Here is a 14,442-nt window from a genome sequence, read left to right on the forward strand (position 1 = left end):
GGGGTTAACCATGTATTTCTGTGACCTGAGAAGATCCTGGTTTATACATCCCTGTGTGTATGAGTATCACTGAAGTCTGCAGACCATCCAAAGCCAGAGAACACAATTATGCTTACAGAAACATATTAGTATACCCCCACTCACACAAATAATTCATATAAATTTAAAATTGAGTGTACAACCCTTAATAAAATTGGGAGTGTGAAATACTTTTTTCACAAGAATTGCAATATAAAGTAAAATGCAACAGCATTAAAAATATTTTGAATTTGCTGTATTATAACCCAGGATCATCAGTTTTGTAGCCCAAAACTTAACCTGCTGCCACAGGAATAGTTCAAAAAATGCTTGGATATTTTCATATTTATTAACTTCTGTGTGTTAAATTCCACGCAACACCACTAACTGTGTTTGCACGAAGCCCAACATACTTGACAGAATGTATCCATTTTGAAATTGTCTACTGTCTGCTTGTTGCCTGTAGGTTTTCTGGACCTGCAAGCGTTAGGGAAGGTTGCTAACCTCTGCACAACACTGTTTAATGGTTTGAGCGATGGAAAGCAAAAGATGAAACAATGTATCTTTTTGGAAATCGAGAATGTCTGCATATTGTCTGCAGGCATTCTGTATGCTTCATGTGTGGGCCATTAGTCCAGGTTTGTGTGACAGTAAATGACACGCAAATGTGAGAAGCAAAGCTAAACTTGTTTTTATCTATGTGAGCAGCATTTTTTAGGTTTCATCCTTAAAAGACAAATGTGAGACTTGAATGTTGATCTACAAATAGTATATATTGTGTGGATCACAGTGCTTAGCAGATGTGCTACAAACACACATGATTCACAAGTGTAGTTTATGTAGTGGTTATCATGGAAGTAAATCACAAGACATTTATTGTATTTATCTGTTTCCTAGTGCTGGCACTAAGCCATGTTCAGTGGAAACAGTCGTACTTAAAAAATTATTAAATAAATAACATTGCAAAATAAATAATATAATAATCTTTCACCACTCCAACAACAAAACAAAAAGTAAAAGCTAACCATGCCAGTTGGCTCTCCAGACCCACTAAGCAACGTATGACTTGCCAGGAACAAAGCATGGAAATTATGGTAAAAAAAAATAAAAATCCTTCCGACCTCAAACAATTCAAACAACTCTGTAATCATGTAAAGTGTCTAGCCATCAAAGATAAAAAGGGACACTACATAAGTCTTCAAAGTTACCATAATCAAAAACCCAAAAAAATTCTGGAACTCCATTACTTCCTTGCTAAATCCAGATTCAGAGAATAACCCTTGTCCAAATCCAGATGAAACACCTACTGATATAGCCACTCTCTTCATCTTATATTTATTTCATCAACACCATAGCTAATCTCACCACCACATTTCCTCACACAAAACTAAGCTCTAACCCAGCACCTCCAAATCTATCCACACAAAATACCACTACTCCCCAGCTACCTAACTTTTCTTTCTCACCATTACCTACAACCTCTATAAGAAACCTACTGCTTAAACTTAAACCTGGCACTACCACTCCTGATAGCATACCTGCTAAATACTTTCACATTTCAGCTAACTCCATTGCCTACCCTATCAACATACTTCTTAACAGATCCATCCATGAGTCCTATGTACCTACAATATGGAAAAAAGCATATACTATCTCTCTTCATAAAGGTGGCAACAACACAGACATTTCCGTCTTTTGACCTGTTGCTATCCTCTCACCCATCTCTAAGATCTTGGAAAAATGTATTCATACTCAACTTCTTAACCATCTGCTTCATGAGCAAATTCTTTCCCCTACTCAGCATGGGTTCAGGGCAGGCCACAGCACTACTACAGCTCTCATATTCTTCATGGACACAGTTAACTGAGATCAAGATGCAGGAAAAATTGTTTCCTCACTCTTTCCTGACCTTTCTAAGGCCTCTGATACTGTCTCCACTCTCTACACCTTACAAAACTCTCTAACCTAGACATCTCACCTCCAACCCTATGCTGGTTCTCAAACTATATCACAGATAGGCAACAATCAACCAAGTGGCAGCATTCTAGCTCTACATTCCTTTACACAACCACAGATTTTACCCAAGGCTCCATACTAGGGCCCCTTCTGTACACCATCCTTATCAATTACTTCTACTTCACTCTTACTCAATGTACTGTTATCTAATATAGCCCAACTAGCTCAGTCGGTAAAGCATGTCTCTTAATCTCAGGGTCATGCGAGCCCCACATTGGGCATGTCTCCTTTAGTGGGAGGATGACATAATGGTTAAGGTGTTTACCTTAAAGACACAAGGTGCAGGGTTTGATTCTCACATGGGGTAACTGGCTAGGCTTCAAATGACCCAAAAGCGTAGTTAGCCTGGTACTAATCTATGAACCGATGAACCTATATGCAGATGACCCAATCATCATCTGCACTGCCAATTCCACACCTGAACTACAGCAACTTATCTGAAGGGCCCTCACATCTACTGAAATATGGATGATGGATAATCATCTCACCCTAAACCCCAACAAAACTAAACTGGTGCTGTTTACCCCTAGAAAAACTACCTCCCTAAGCAAGGATGACTTCACTATTCATTCTCAAAATAAAACTATCATTGAGGTTGTACCCCATACAAAAATACTTAGTGTCATTAGAGATGAAAGCCTAACCTTTGGCCTGCACATAACACAGCAGTATTAAAAAAAACCCAACAAAAACTGAGCATCCTCTATAGATGCAAGCACTTCCTCAAGCACCCCACAAAACAAATTCTAGCCTCTACCTTTCTACTACCTTCTCTGCAATATGGCACTCCTATTCTTATCAATATTTAGTCCTCTCTGAAATCCAAGCGTGAGAAGTGCTGCAATAAAATTGCCAAATGCAAAATAGTCATCCCACCACTGTTATTCTTTACACCTACTAAAATGGCTAGAACTCCCACACTATCTTACATACTTACCATTAACCAAAGCACACAACATTATATTCAAACCATCGGACTGCCCTGCCCTTACTTCTTTATTTACTCAGTAACATCCTAATAGACCTCTACAATCTGAAAACCAACTGCTCCTGAAGGTAGACAAACCAAACCTTTCTGCTGGACTGATATTCTACTCCTTTATTATTGCCAAACTATGGAACATGCTCCCACCATCAATCAGGGCTACCAGCAATGCAGTTTTCTTTAAAAAATCCCTGAGGCAACACCTTTCCTCTCTATGGCATTGCACATGTGTCAATATCACATCTCTCAAATCATGCCCCCCTCTCCCGCTATTATTTTACACCTTTATTTATTTTTATTTTACATTTGTTAACCGGGAAATTCCAATTGGACCAGGTCCATTTTCAGCGGAGGCCCAGGGAGAAAAGCTCCAACATCAAGTTATACAAATACAGTACATACAGCATAATACACAAAACAGGTTGCATCATGTATGCTCAGCATAGTAATATAACAAGAAATTAATAAAAACACTCCAGGTAAAAGAAGATATAGAACATGGGTAAAAAGACAATGTCAGTTATAAATTGGTAAGAAAAGAAAATATATCAAGTAAGATTCTACATTTAAAAGTACCCTTTCAGATGACCAAGCCTACAGGGGATCAGAGCTCCAGCATGTGATCAGAGAGGAATTTGGGGAGTTAATAGTAGTATGGGTAGGGTTATGTGATACAAGGGCATAGCCAGGTACTAAGAAGGTGTGATTTGAGGGAGTTTTGAATATGGATGTGGAGGGGGCAGTGGACACGGATAGGGGAAGAGAGTTCCAATTTCTGGCAAGGGTGTGGGAGTAGAGCGCTTTCCCTGCATTATTGTTAGCCTTGGTGATGGAGAGGAGAGATTTTTCACTGGATCTTAGGTACCGGTTTGCAGTATAGATAGTAAGTAGGTTGGATAATGAGGGGTTTTTTTTCACGATATTTGAGAATATTGTAGGCTGTGCCCAGCTGGTGATAGTTAAGTAGCTGTGGTAGCTCAAGCCATTTTTGTTTTTTTTTAGTGCAACACAGTGATGGGTTCTATAGGTTGAGTTAATAGCAAACTTGGCTATTTTATTGTAGCATGATTCTAGTTTGTCTAGGTCATATTGTCTGATTTGGGTAAAGATTGGTGCTGCATATAAAAGAGTTGAGAGGAGGTGGCTTTGTGCAACAGTGACTTTTGTGAGATAAAGGACTTATGCCTGTATAGGGAGCCTAGTTTTTTGTGTACTAGTTTTATGGTATGTGAGATGTAAACATCAAAGTGGAGATTATTGTCTATTTCAATGCCCAAAAGATTGGTGTGGTTAGAAGGGGAGATGGTGGTGCCATCCTTAGATGTTATGGTAAAGGAGAGGTTTTTTTTATCTATTAGGGGTAAATAGTAGTAGTTTTGTCTTTTTGGGATTTAGAATTAGTTGGATACCCGATATCTATTTTTCCACTGAGATAAAGGTATCTTGAGTGAGTGTATGTAGGGTGGTGGGAAATGAGGTGGAGCAGATCAGGGTTGAATCATCCACATATTGTACGAGTGTGGCATGTTGTGTAGAGCATTTGAGGTTATTTGTGAACTACTACTCTGCCTATTCTAAATCTTCTACATACTAGTATCATGAATAGTAAAGATTCTTTAAAGTCTTCTATCTTGAAACATCTACTTAATAGCACTTGTAGTATGTATTATATACTCTCTTCTATATTTAAGTTAGGACTTCACAAGTGTTTATACTCATACCATGTTGCCAGAACTTAAGTTACTGATATGATTAACCTATTTATCCTAATTGTGACATTTTAATTGTAAACACTACAGTATCTCTTATATTGAACTCTAATATTATACTCTATTTACTTTGCTCATTCAGATGTTGCTCGTATTGTATGTACTCAACTGTGGCTCTTCTATTGTATGTTATTGTTCATGTTGATCTATTGCATGTGATTGGTCATGTGGAGCTTTTCTCCCCCCACCTGCACTGAAAATGGGCTCACTACAGCACACTGGATCTTCCCAGTTTACAGATGCAAATAAATAAATAAATAAATAAATACATGCGAGTACACATAAAAGATCTTTACACAAGCATGGATTTGACCTCTCACACGATTTAACCTACAAAACACAGTAAGGGTGACATATCGCTCTTTGCCACAGAAATAGCTTTGTAGCAAGTATGGAAATCATTGATCATACAAGCAAGTCCCAAATCATCCTCAGTATTAACAAGGCATATGGTACTTGTGCACTACTGAGTTGTTTGTACATGTGTTAATTTCAGATGTAGTGCAATGAGTGATCACACAATCATTTATGACTATTGTTTGCAGCAATAACGCTCTGTCTTATCTTTATATGGTGCTCATTCTTCACTTATCTGAGCAGTCAGCTAAGACATGCAATCTGTAAACAATTTTCTATCACTGTGCTTAAAATGCATGACTGTATTAAATTGCACTAATATATAGTTTTCAACAAAGGCAGGGGAGATTAGATATTACTGAACAGAAACTGAGAATTGTCTGCTGCTTACTTTTTTTTTAAATATTTTTATTAGTTTTAAAACGTTTACAAAAAATGAAAATAAATACAACATAAGGAACTTGTAATGTATATCAATCCAAGAAAAAGAAAGTAAAGTGCATTCTAAATTAATGCAAACAGTTAACAACAAGTTTTGATTTATAGACAAGCAGTTATTGTAACAAGTACCTTAATCCTGATCGGGTAAACCATTCACTAGGGTGCCCCAGAAAAACATAATACAAATATGAATCAGGCCTCCCAAGAGGAGGATAACTTAAATCAGGTAATATACTATTATATAAAGTATACACTGTTAACTATTTTGGGGGTACACCACCTAAACTAAACTATACATGTCCTAAAAACCTATTTACACCATATTTGCAATATATTTACAACATGGATGTCAGAGGACCTCTCAAAATAAAATGGCTTACGACAATTAGTAAAGTGTAATGTTTTCATTATCAAATAATTTTGGACCGTACCTAGTACAAAAAGGATCCAGCTTGGAATGCAAATATACAAGAAAAAAATTTTGCTGGATTTTACTTATTCCGGATTAGATCAGAGATTTTTCCAATATTTTTTAAAATAATTATTTTTCTTTTTGCTATTTGTGCACATTTTGTGCGCTGATATATATTTTATTGCCATATCCTTAAAGTTTTCCCATGAAATTGCTGAGAGTTGATCCAATTTATAGTAATGAAATATTTAAGGAGAGCACAAACTGAGACAAGAACATGATGGCGAATATGTTTGATTTGAATAGGAACAATATTAAGAATCATAGTTTGCCAAGAAAATGTAGTTTTCTCATACCCCATTTTTTCTAATTGAATTCTGTGGGGGCACCAGAGTTTATATATGGTCTTACAACTCCAGAACATGTGTATTATGTCAACATGAGGGAGAGTGCAGAAAGGACATGTTAAGTTTTTATTACATCCGAATTTTTGTAAAACAGCTGGGGTGTAGTAAGAGTTTTTATTTATCATTAGCTGTGTGTAAATTAGATTTTTGAAGGAGGTCAAGTTTAGTGTATTTCTGATTGCTTCATAGTTAGCATCGCTACAGAGTTCATCCTGTATTGAATCCCAGTATTTGGAAAATAAAAGTGAATGACTATGTATCATGGATGACACAAGTTTATAAGTATGTGAGCTCATTATGTTTTTTAGGGAGAGCGAATTAATGGTTGATTGTGTTAATTGAATATCTTGTGCCATAAATCTGTATTTAGAGAATTTTTGTTTTATAAGTGAGCTCAGTTGTCTTAAAATAGGGTCATATTTATTAGGAGCCCCAAATAAAGTTTTAACCTCTGCTGCATTTTTTGTACTAAAAAAAGCCAGACTGTAGCCTTCTTGATAATAGGAAAGTTAGATAGGTCAATCATTTTATTATTGATTTTTAAATTTGGATTCAGATGTATGGGTTGAAGAATGGGGATTGTATTTTGCAAATTAAGGGATTTCATCAGATCATGAAAAATAAGAATTTTGTTTTTTTAGAAGAGGCAAAAACTTAATGTTAAATTCACCAACAGGTGTGAGAAAGGGGATAGATTGAGGATTCATTTTGAATGAATGTATATAGTTATATCAGATCTTTACCCATATTGGAGACCAAGATTCGTCATATGGATCATAACGGGCTATTTTTATTAAACGACTTGCAGTAATTATTTGATAATGCAGACTGAAATCTGGAAGACTTAATCCACCCTTAGCTTTTCGGATAGTTAATTTCCTATATGATATTCTGGTTGATTTAGGGAACCATAAGAATTTAGAAATTGTGGTCTCCATTTTACGAAAGACGTTTTTTGGAATATTAAGAAAAACAGAGTTGAGATGGAAAAGAATTCTAGGTAAAATATTCATCTTTATAATAGCAGATTTTGATACCAGTGAAAGGTTAATATTTTTCCATCTGGTTAGATCATTGTTTATTTGATCCCAAACTTTATAAAGATTAGTTTTCATAAGTTCTTGAGGAGAGTGCATGAAGTTTATACCCAGATACTTTATTGAATATTTAAGAGGTATGTCAGAAAGGGGGAAGTAGTATTCTAAATGCTTCTTAGGATTCAAAGGAAAAAAGACTGATTTGGTGGGGTTAAGTTTATAGTTAGCAACTTTAGAAAAAAGTTCAATAGAGTTTCGAATTTTTTGGAGGTCTGTGTTAGGAAGCTCAAAGTAAATGTTAAGGTCATCCACAAATGCTGAGTACTTTATTTCGATGTTATAGATTTTGGGATATGATGATAGTCATCTATTTGATCCAGATAAGAAAAGGTTCAAGATACAAGTTAAAAAGATAGGGTGATAATGGACACCCCTGTCTGGTGCCATTTGTAATTTTAATAGGATTTGTTAATGTTTTATTTATATAAAGGGAAGTAGAGGCATTTTTATACATCATCTTAATAGTATTAATGACCATATCTGGGAAATTAAAGTATTCCATTGTTGCATATAAGAAGCTGAGATCCACGTTATCAAAGGCCTTATTTGCATCTAATGTTAAAGCGTATCTTGGATGATTATCCTTTTCAAGGAACTTTAATAATGTATGCAAAATGAGAGCATTATCACAAAGTTGTCTTTGCTTTACAAAACCCAATTGCTCTGGAGAAATAATTGTCACCATCACTTTTTGAATTCTATTTGCAAAAATGGTAGCTAAAATTTTCATGTCTACATTTATAAGGGCAATAGGCCTATAGTTAAGTGGGTTTGATTTGTCAGAGTTTGGTTTCGGGATGAAAATAGTTTTGGAATTATTCATACACTTGTCCGTAATCCCTTCTGATATGATATGATTATACATGTTAAGTAGGATTTTTGTAAGATTACTGCAGAAAGTTTTGTAAAATTCACCTGTAAATCCATCAGGGCCTGGTGCCTTATTAGGTTTCAGTTTTTTAATAGCTGCAGTTATTTCATTTAGTGTTATAGGGGTGTTTAACTGGGTAATTTGTGTGGAAGATAGTTTTGGGACCTTAAGCTTATTGAGAAAGCCTTTGTATTGTTCTTTTTGGAATTAAGTTTTAGGATTGTAGATTTCCATGTAAATATCTACAAATGAATTTACAGTGTCACTATTTGTATACAGGATTTTCCCTTTATACTTTATGTCCTTTATATAGTTTGATCCTTTTTTGATATTTATTAGTCTTGCTAGAGTTTCGGATGGAGTTTGAGCCCATTCCAAGTATCTATGTAGAAGCTTTAATTCAGTCAAAGAGTAGTTTTGTTGGGGGAAGGAATATATTTCCTTCTGAATTCCGTGTAGTTTAATTTCCAAATCAGGGGAAAAATCTTTTTGCAGTTCTGCGTCAATTTTTTTAAACTCTTTTGTGAGGTTATTAATGTACAGACTCTCTTTCTTTTTATAATAAGATGCTTTTTGAAATAGTATTCCTCTAATGACAGCTTTAGCTGCTGCCATTGTATATCTAAAGGGATATTGGAAAGCAATGATTCAGCTTCTAAGTGTTTTATATATTCATGGACCTCCTGCAAAACGTCATTTTTTGAGAATGTTACTATTTAGTGAGCAAGTGAAAATCTTACTGTCATAATTCCATTTTTGGTTAGGGTTAATGCCAAGTGATATATTCGAATGATCAGATATAGATCTGGCCTCATGGGCAAAATTAGCGATTTTAGTCGAGAAAGCATCTGAGATCACGTAGCAATCAATCCTAGACCAAACCTTATGTGAGGCCGAATAGAAAGAAAATTTATTAGACTCGCTCTCTGTCTCAGATATTAAAAAAGGGTCAACTAAATTAAAACTATTCTCAAATCTTGAATAGAGCAGTTATTTGGGTGGGCTGTTTTCTGTTCTTATTCAAGCTATCATTTGATGGATCAATAAGAGCATTCCAGTCACCACCAATAATGAAGAAATGGTATGGAAGTAGCAGATTATTTATTTCCTGGATGAACAAATGTTGGTTTGAACATGGAATATACACATTCAAAAACAAAATCGGGGACTTAACGTGTGGGTATGAGCAAGTGAATAAACATCATCTTCCATTCAAATCAAATTTAGTATCAAGCACTTCTCCAGGGAAGGATTTTTTAATTAAAATAGCTGTACTTTTGATGCAAGGCTGCTCCCTGCTGATATAATCTGTCTAATCCAATTTCTTTTTTTTAATATTGTCCCACTGGTCATTTGTCATATGAGTCTCTTGTAAAAAAATAATGTTTGATTTGTCTTGCTAAATCAGGTGCATAGCCACCTTTTTTTAATGCCCTGAAGACCATTTACATTCCAAGAATTCACCCTAATCATCTAACTATAAGTTCAAAAAATAACAACAAAAACAAAATAAGGTCAACAGAGATACTAGTTTCACTAGGAACGGTCCATATAATGATAGGTCCTTTTCTAACACATAAAAAATAAACTGTATTCAAAACTGGTGTTCTGGCATCCATGCTCCTAACCTTACAAACCATGTCTAACCACCCATCTCCCTGATATGATTTTATTTGCAAATGCAAAAGATACAAATATACTGTTGTTAAACATTTTTGTATAAAATAACTGCTACAGGTATGCAACAGGGATGTCTGCTGCTTACTTACATTTAAAACCTTGATACAATTACTTCTGCACTATGAAGTATAACCTGGGTGACACATCCACTGCAGGTAAACTAGTCTGAATTGCTGTGTATTGCTTCTCCCTTCCACTAACCATTCAGCAAACATTGAAGTAGTGCCTATGCTATCTTTACATCTGCTATATCATCATCAGCAGCAGCAGCCCACCCCCCCTTTTTCCCATTTTTCTACTTGGAGTCAGGGTATTGTGTTAACTGTTGCCATTTCTCTCAATTCAATGCTACACTCCTACCTTCTTCGACACTCATGACTGGCTGTCGCAGATCTTCTTTCACACAATCCATCCACCTCTTTGCTGGATATCCTCATTTCCTCTTACCTTCTTCCGGTCTATCCCAAATCTTGTTCACAAAATTTTCTTCTGCTTTTCTGCACGTCTCTGAACTACCGTAATATGTTCTCTTTGATCTTTTTGCAATTGAAGCTACTTTGGCTTTTCTTATGTCCTCATTTCTTTATCTGTCTCACAGTGTGCATCCTACCACCCTTCTCAGGCACTTCATTTCCATCATCTCTAGGTGCTTCATCTGTTCTTTCTTTACTGCCCAGTTTCTGTACCATACAGTAGTACTGGGTCACACCTCTGTCTTGTATACCTTACTTATCAGCTTCTTTGGCATTCATTTGTCATATACTTCTCCTGAGACTCAAGGCCAGTTAGTGGCAGACCCACTGATTCTAGCTTTGACCTCTTCATTCAGACTTCCTTTCTCCTCAATGACTCCTCCCAGGTACTTGGAGCTATTTACCTTTTCCGCTATCTTACCATTCATTTCAGTCCTCAGCTTCTTCTGATTTTTCCCAGTTTGCTGCCATTACCACTCTCTTATCTGTGCTTAGTTTCATCCCATGTGCCTTCAGTTTTGCATTCTATTCCTCTATCCTTTGATGAAGTTCTTGCTCAGTCTGTCTGTAATGCCACATTGTCTACATACAGCAACTTTGTTGAACTGTCCGCTCTAGCCTGTTTGCTAATGTAGTCCATTACCAGTATGTACAGCAGAGGGCTCAGAGCTGAACCCTGATGTGTACCCACTCTCTGTGAGGCCAAACACTGTTTGTACTTGAGGCATTGGGTCTTTGTACATAGTCTGTACTACTCCTACCAATGTTTCTGGGACCTTGAATCACCACAGTACAGCGCAGATCAGCTTTCTTGGGACCTTGTCTTATGCTTGCTCCAAGCCTAGGAATGCCCACTTGGACTCTTTCCTCATCTCTAGCTTCTTCTCAACTATCTGACTCAGAGCAAACAGTGGGTCAGTTGTGCTGCATCCTGATCTGAATCTGAACTGCTCATATCCCTTCTTACATTCTACTACTCTGCGTATCCATATATCAATCACCCTCTCCAGAACTTTCATGCAATGTGATATGAGTTTGAGGCTTCTGTACTGCCCACAGTTGTGGATGTCCCCTTTGTTATTGTACACTGGTATAAGTATGCTTATTCTCCAGTCATCTGGGATATTTCTTTCTCTCCACACTGCTATGAGTACCCTCACAAGTGATTTCTACCCTATTTCACCGAGCATCTTTATCTTATCTGCTGTGACCTCATCTGGACCTGCTGCTTTCCCTGGCTTAATTTTCTTTAGTACTTCTTCTAAGGTGGTCTCCTCTTCTACTCTTTATGTCCTGTGGACTGGAGAGCAGGTTGTTGCTGGCATCCCTTGTGAAAGGTGTCTATCTTCTTTATCTTTCCTTCTTTGCCTTGCAACCAGGTATACTTACTTTGTGCCACCTACTGAGCCACTTTCCAGAGGCTGGTAGAGTGCCATTAATGCCTTATTCTTTGCTACTGCAGCTACTTTCTTAGCTTTTTTGTTAGCCAACCAGTATTCCTTCCTAGCCTGGTCTGTCTTTTCTATTTTCCACTTTTTCCTGCACTCCTTTCGTTTGATGACTTCCTTGACTTCTGCATTCCACCACCAGTTTTCCTTATGTACCTTATTTCCATAGCTGGCTTGGCCACATATCTGTTCTGTTGTCCTCACACATGCTGTTTTGAGGTGCTGTCATTCTTCTTCAACTCCATCTATTTCCTCCTCTTCTTAGGGTGCCAGAGCCCTGAGTAATTCCTTGAACTGTTGTATTCTCTCTAGTCAACTTCCAGGTGTTCAGCCTAGTCCCTGTTGACCTTAGAGTCTTCTGTGACCACTGCTTGCAGTTGATTGTGGCAACTAGTGATTTATAATGTGGGCCAACTGTTTCTCTGGGGATGACTTTGCAATCATTAATTCTACTCCAGTGCCTTTTCCTTACTATGAGAAAGACTACCTAAGTTGCATGTTGGCCATTCTTGTATGTGATCCTGTGACTGCCTCTCTTTCTGAACCATGTGTTGGCTAGTTTCAAGCCATTTGCCAGACAGAAGTCTAGAATTGCCTCTCTTTTTTTATTCCTGTTGCACCACCCATGTGGACGCAGGCAGTCCTGTTCTGTCTGTCTGTCCTGATTTGTGCATTCAAGTCACCCATTATCAACATCAATTCATGTTGCCCTTCTTTATCTAGTGGTCCTGCAACTGCTTTATGAATGCACTCTATTCCTCACTATCACAACCCTGCTGTGAGGCATAGGCTGAGATTACACGTGCCACCCTATCATATACTGACGTCTGATTTACAAGAGTCTATCACTAATTCTGATAATATCCCTCACTGCTTTTTGAAGCCCCTCTCTCTCACCACAATTCCCCACACCATTTCTAGCTTGTCCCCTATTGAGTAGTAGACTCTGGATACCAAACCAAGTGGCTTTGCTGTACTGCCCTTCCATCTTGTCTCTTGCATACATAGGATGTTCAGTCTCCTTTGTATCATCATGTCAACCACTTCTAAGCTGCATCCTATCAGTAAACCTACATTAAGTGTAGCAATTCTCAGTTCATGTTTGGCAGGTTGATTGGTTTTACATCCAGACTTCGCTCAACAGAGCTATCCCAGGTAAACTACACTGGGCAACTAGATGCCAGCTGGCCAGTAGCTTATTAACCCAGGGCTGCTGGGCTTCATGGCAGGCACACACTGGCAAAAAGGGGTACATACACCCCTCCCACCGTTAGTATGGGTACCTGGTATAGGTCAGAGTAGGCCACGTCCTCAACCCACATATCACCATGCATGCCCATTTTGGTGACATTAGTAAACTCGACTGAATCATACAGAGCCATATTTTACACTGTCAAATGGCTAGCCCTGCCAAGGCATGCAGTCTGTGATTCATGTTCTACTATCTTGAGGATACTGTGGACTACAATAGGCACCCATAGCGGTTGGTCTGTACAACTCTTCCCCCCATAGGGTACCTTGTAAAGACTGTGCTGCTGCCCTCAGCTACATTTTTTTGGTGAGTTTGAGATGGAAACACTCAGCATGTTTTTTCAGAGGTGGGAGGAACCCCACAGAGACACAGGGAGAACATGCAAACTCCAAAACAGGCATTGGTCAGAGGGCAGGATCAAACTTTGTACCTTGTGCATAGGAGGCAAAGAGTTTAACCATTTGCATCTTCACTGTACTCAGAGGCATGAGTCTACACAATAACAAAGTAACCATGCAGTTAGGGAACTTGATGATGAGATGACTTGTATATTTATAGAACACATTGAATTTCCTTTAGATTTATCTGCACAGAAGGCTTTTGATGTTGCTAGAGTATGCTTTTACTTTCAGATACATGCTAGATTTGTTCAAATGTTTTGAAGACAAATGTTATATTTATGCACTTCTTATACTTCACTTTTGGCATAGACATTTTTGCCATGCATTCACATTCACAGACAGACAGCCTTATTAACTGACATTGCAAGTGTTATTGTTAAAAGTGGTTACCATACAGTCTTTTCTATGTTATTGCATGGAAATGTGAAGTACTCTATTGTCAGTGACACAGAAGTGTAATGCTTCTTAGATGGTCCACTGACACCACCAGGGGATACTGGTCACAGTGACAGGGGCCTAGCAATCATATACAATTTACTTTTGTGTTGTACATGTGCACACACACATTTTGTGAAAATTGTGTGGAAAGCATTCATAGCAGGTGAATTATGTGTTATTCCTTGTATTGTACAAACTGTCATTTCCTTTTGCCATTTGTGTTTCCACATCACAAGTTGGGTTTCAAGTGGTTTGCCCTTGTGATTGTGTAGTCATCCTGATAATTCCATGGGTGTATGTGGAAAATTGTTTGTAACAAGTGGCATGTTGTAGAATTGTATTCAGGAATTCATGCAAGATCAGGGATGCTGATGCCT

The sequence above is a fragment of the Protopterus annectens genome, chromosome 1.part2 (assembly GCF_019279795.1).
Source record: "Protopterus annectens isolate FY-2018-M chromosome 1.part2, PAN1.0, whole genome shotgun sequence".
NCBI classification, from domain to species: Eukaryota; Metazoa; Chordata; order Ceratodontiformes; family Protopteridae; genus Protopterus; species Protopterus annectens.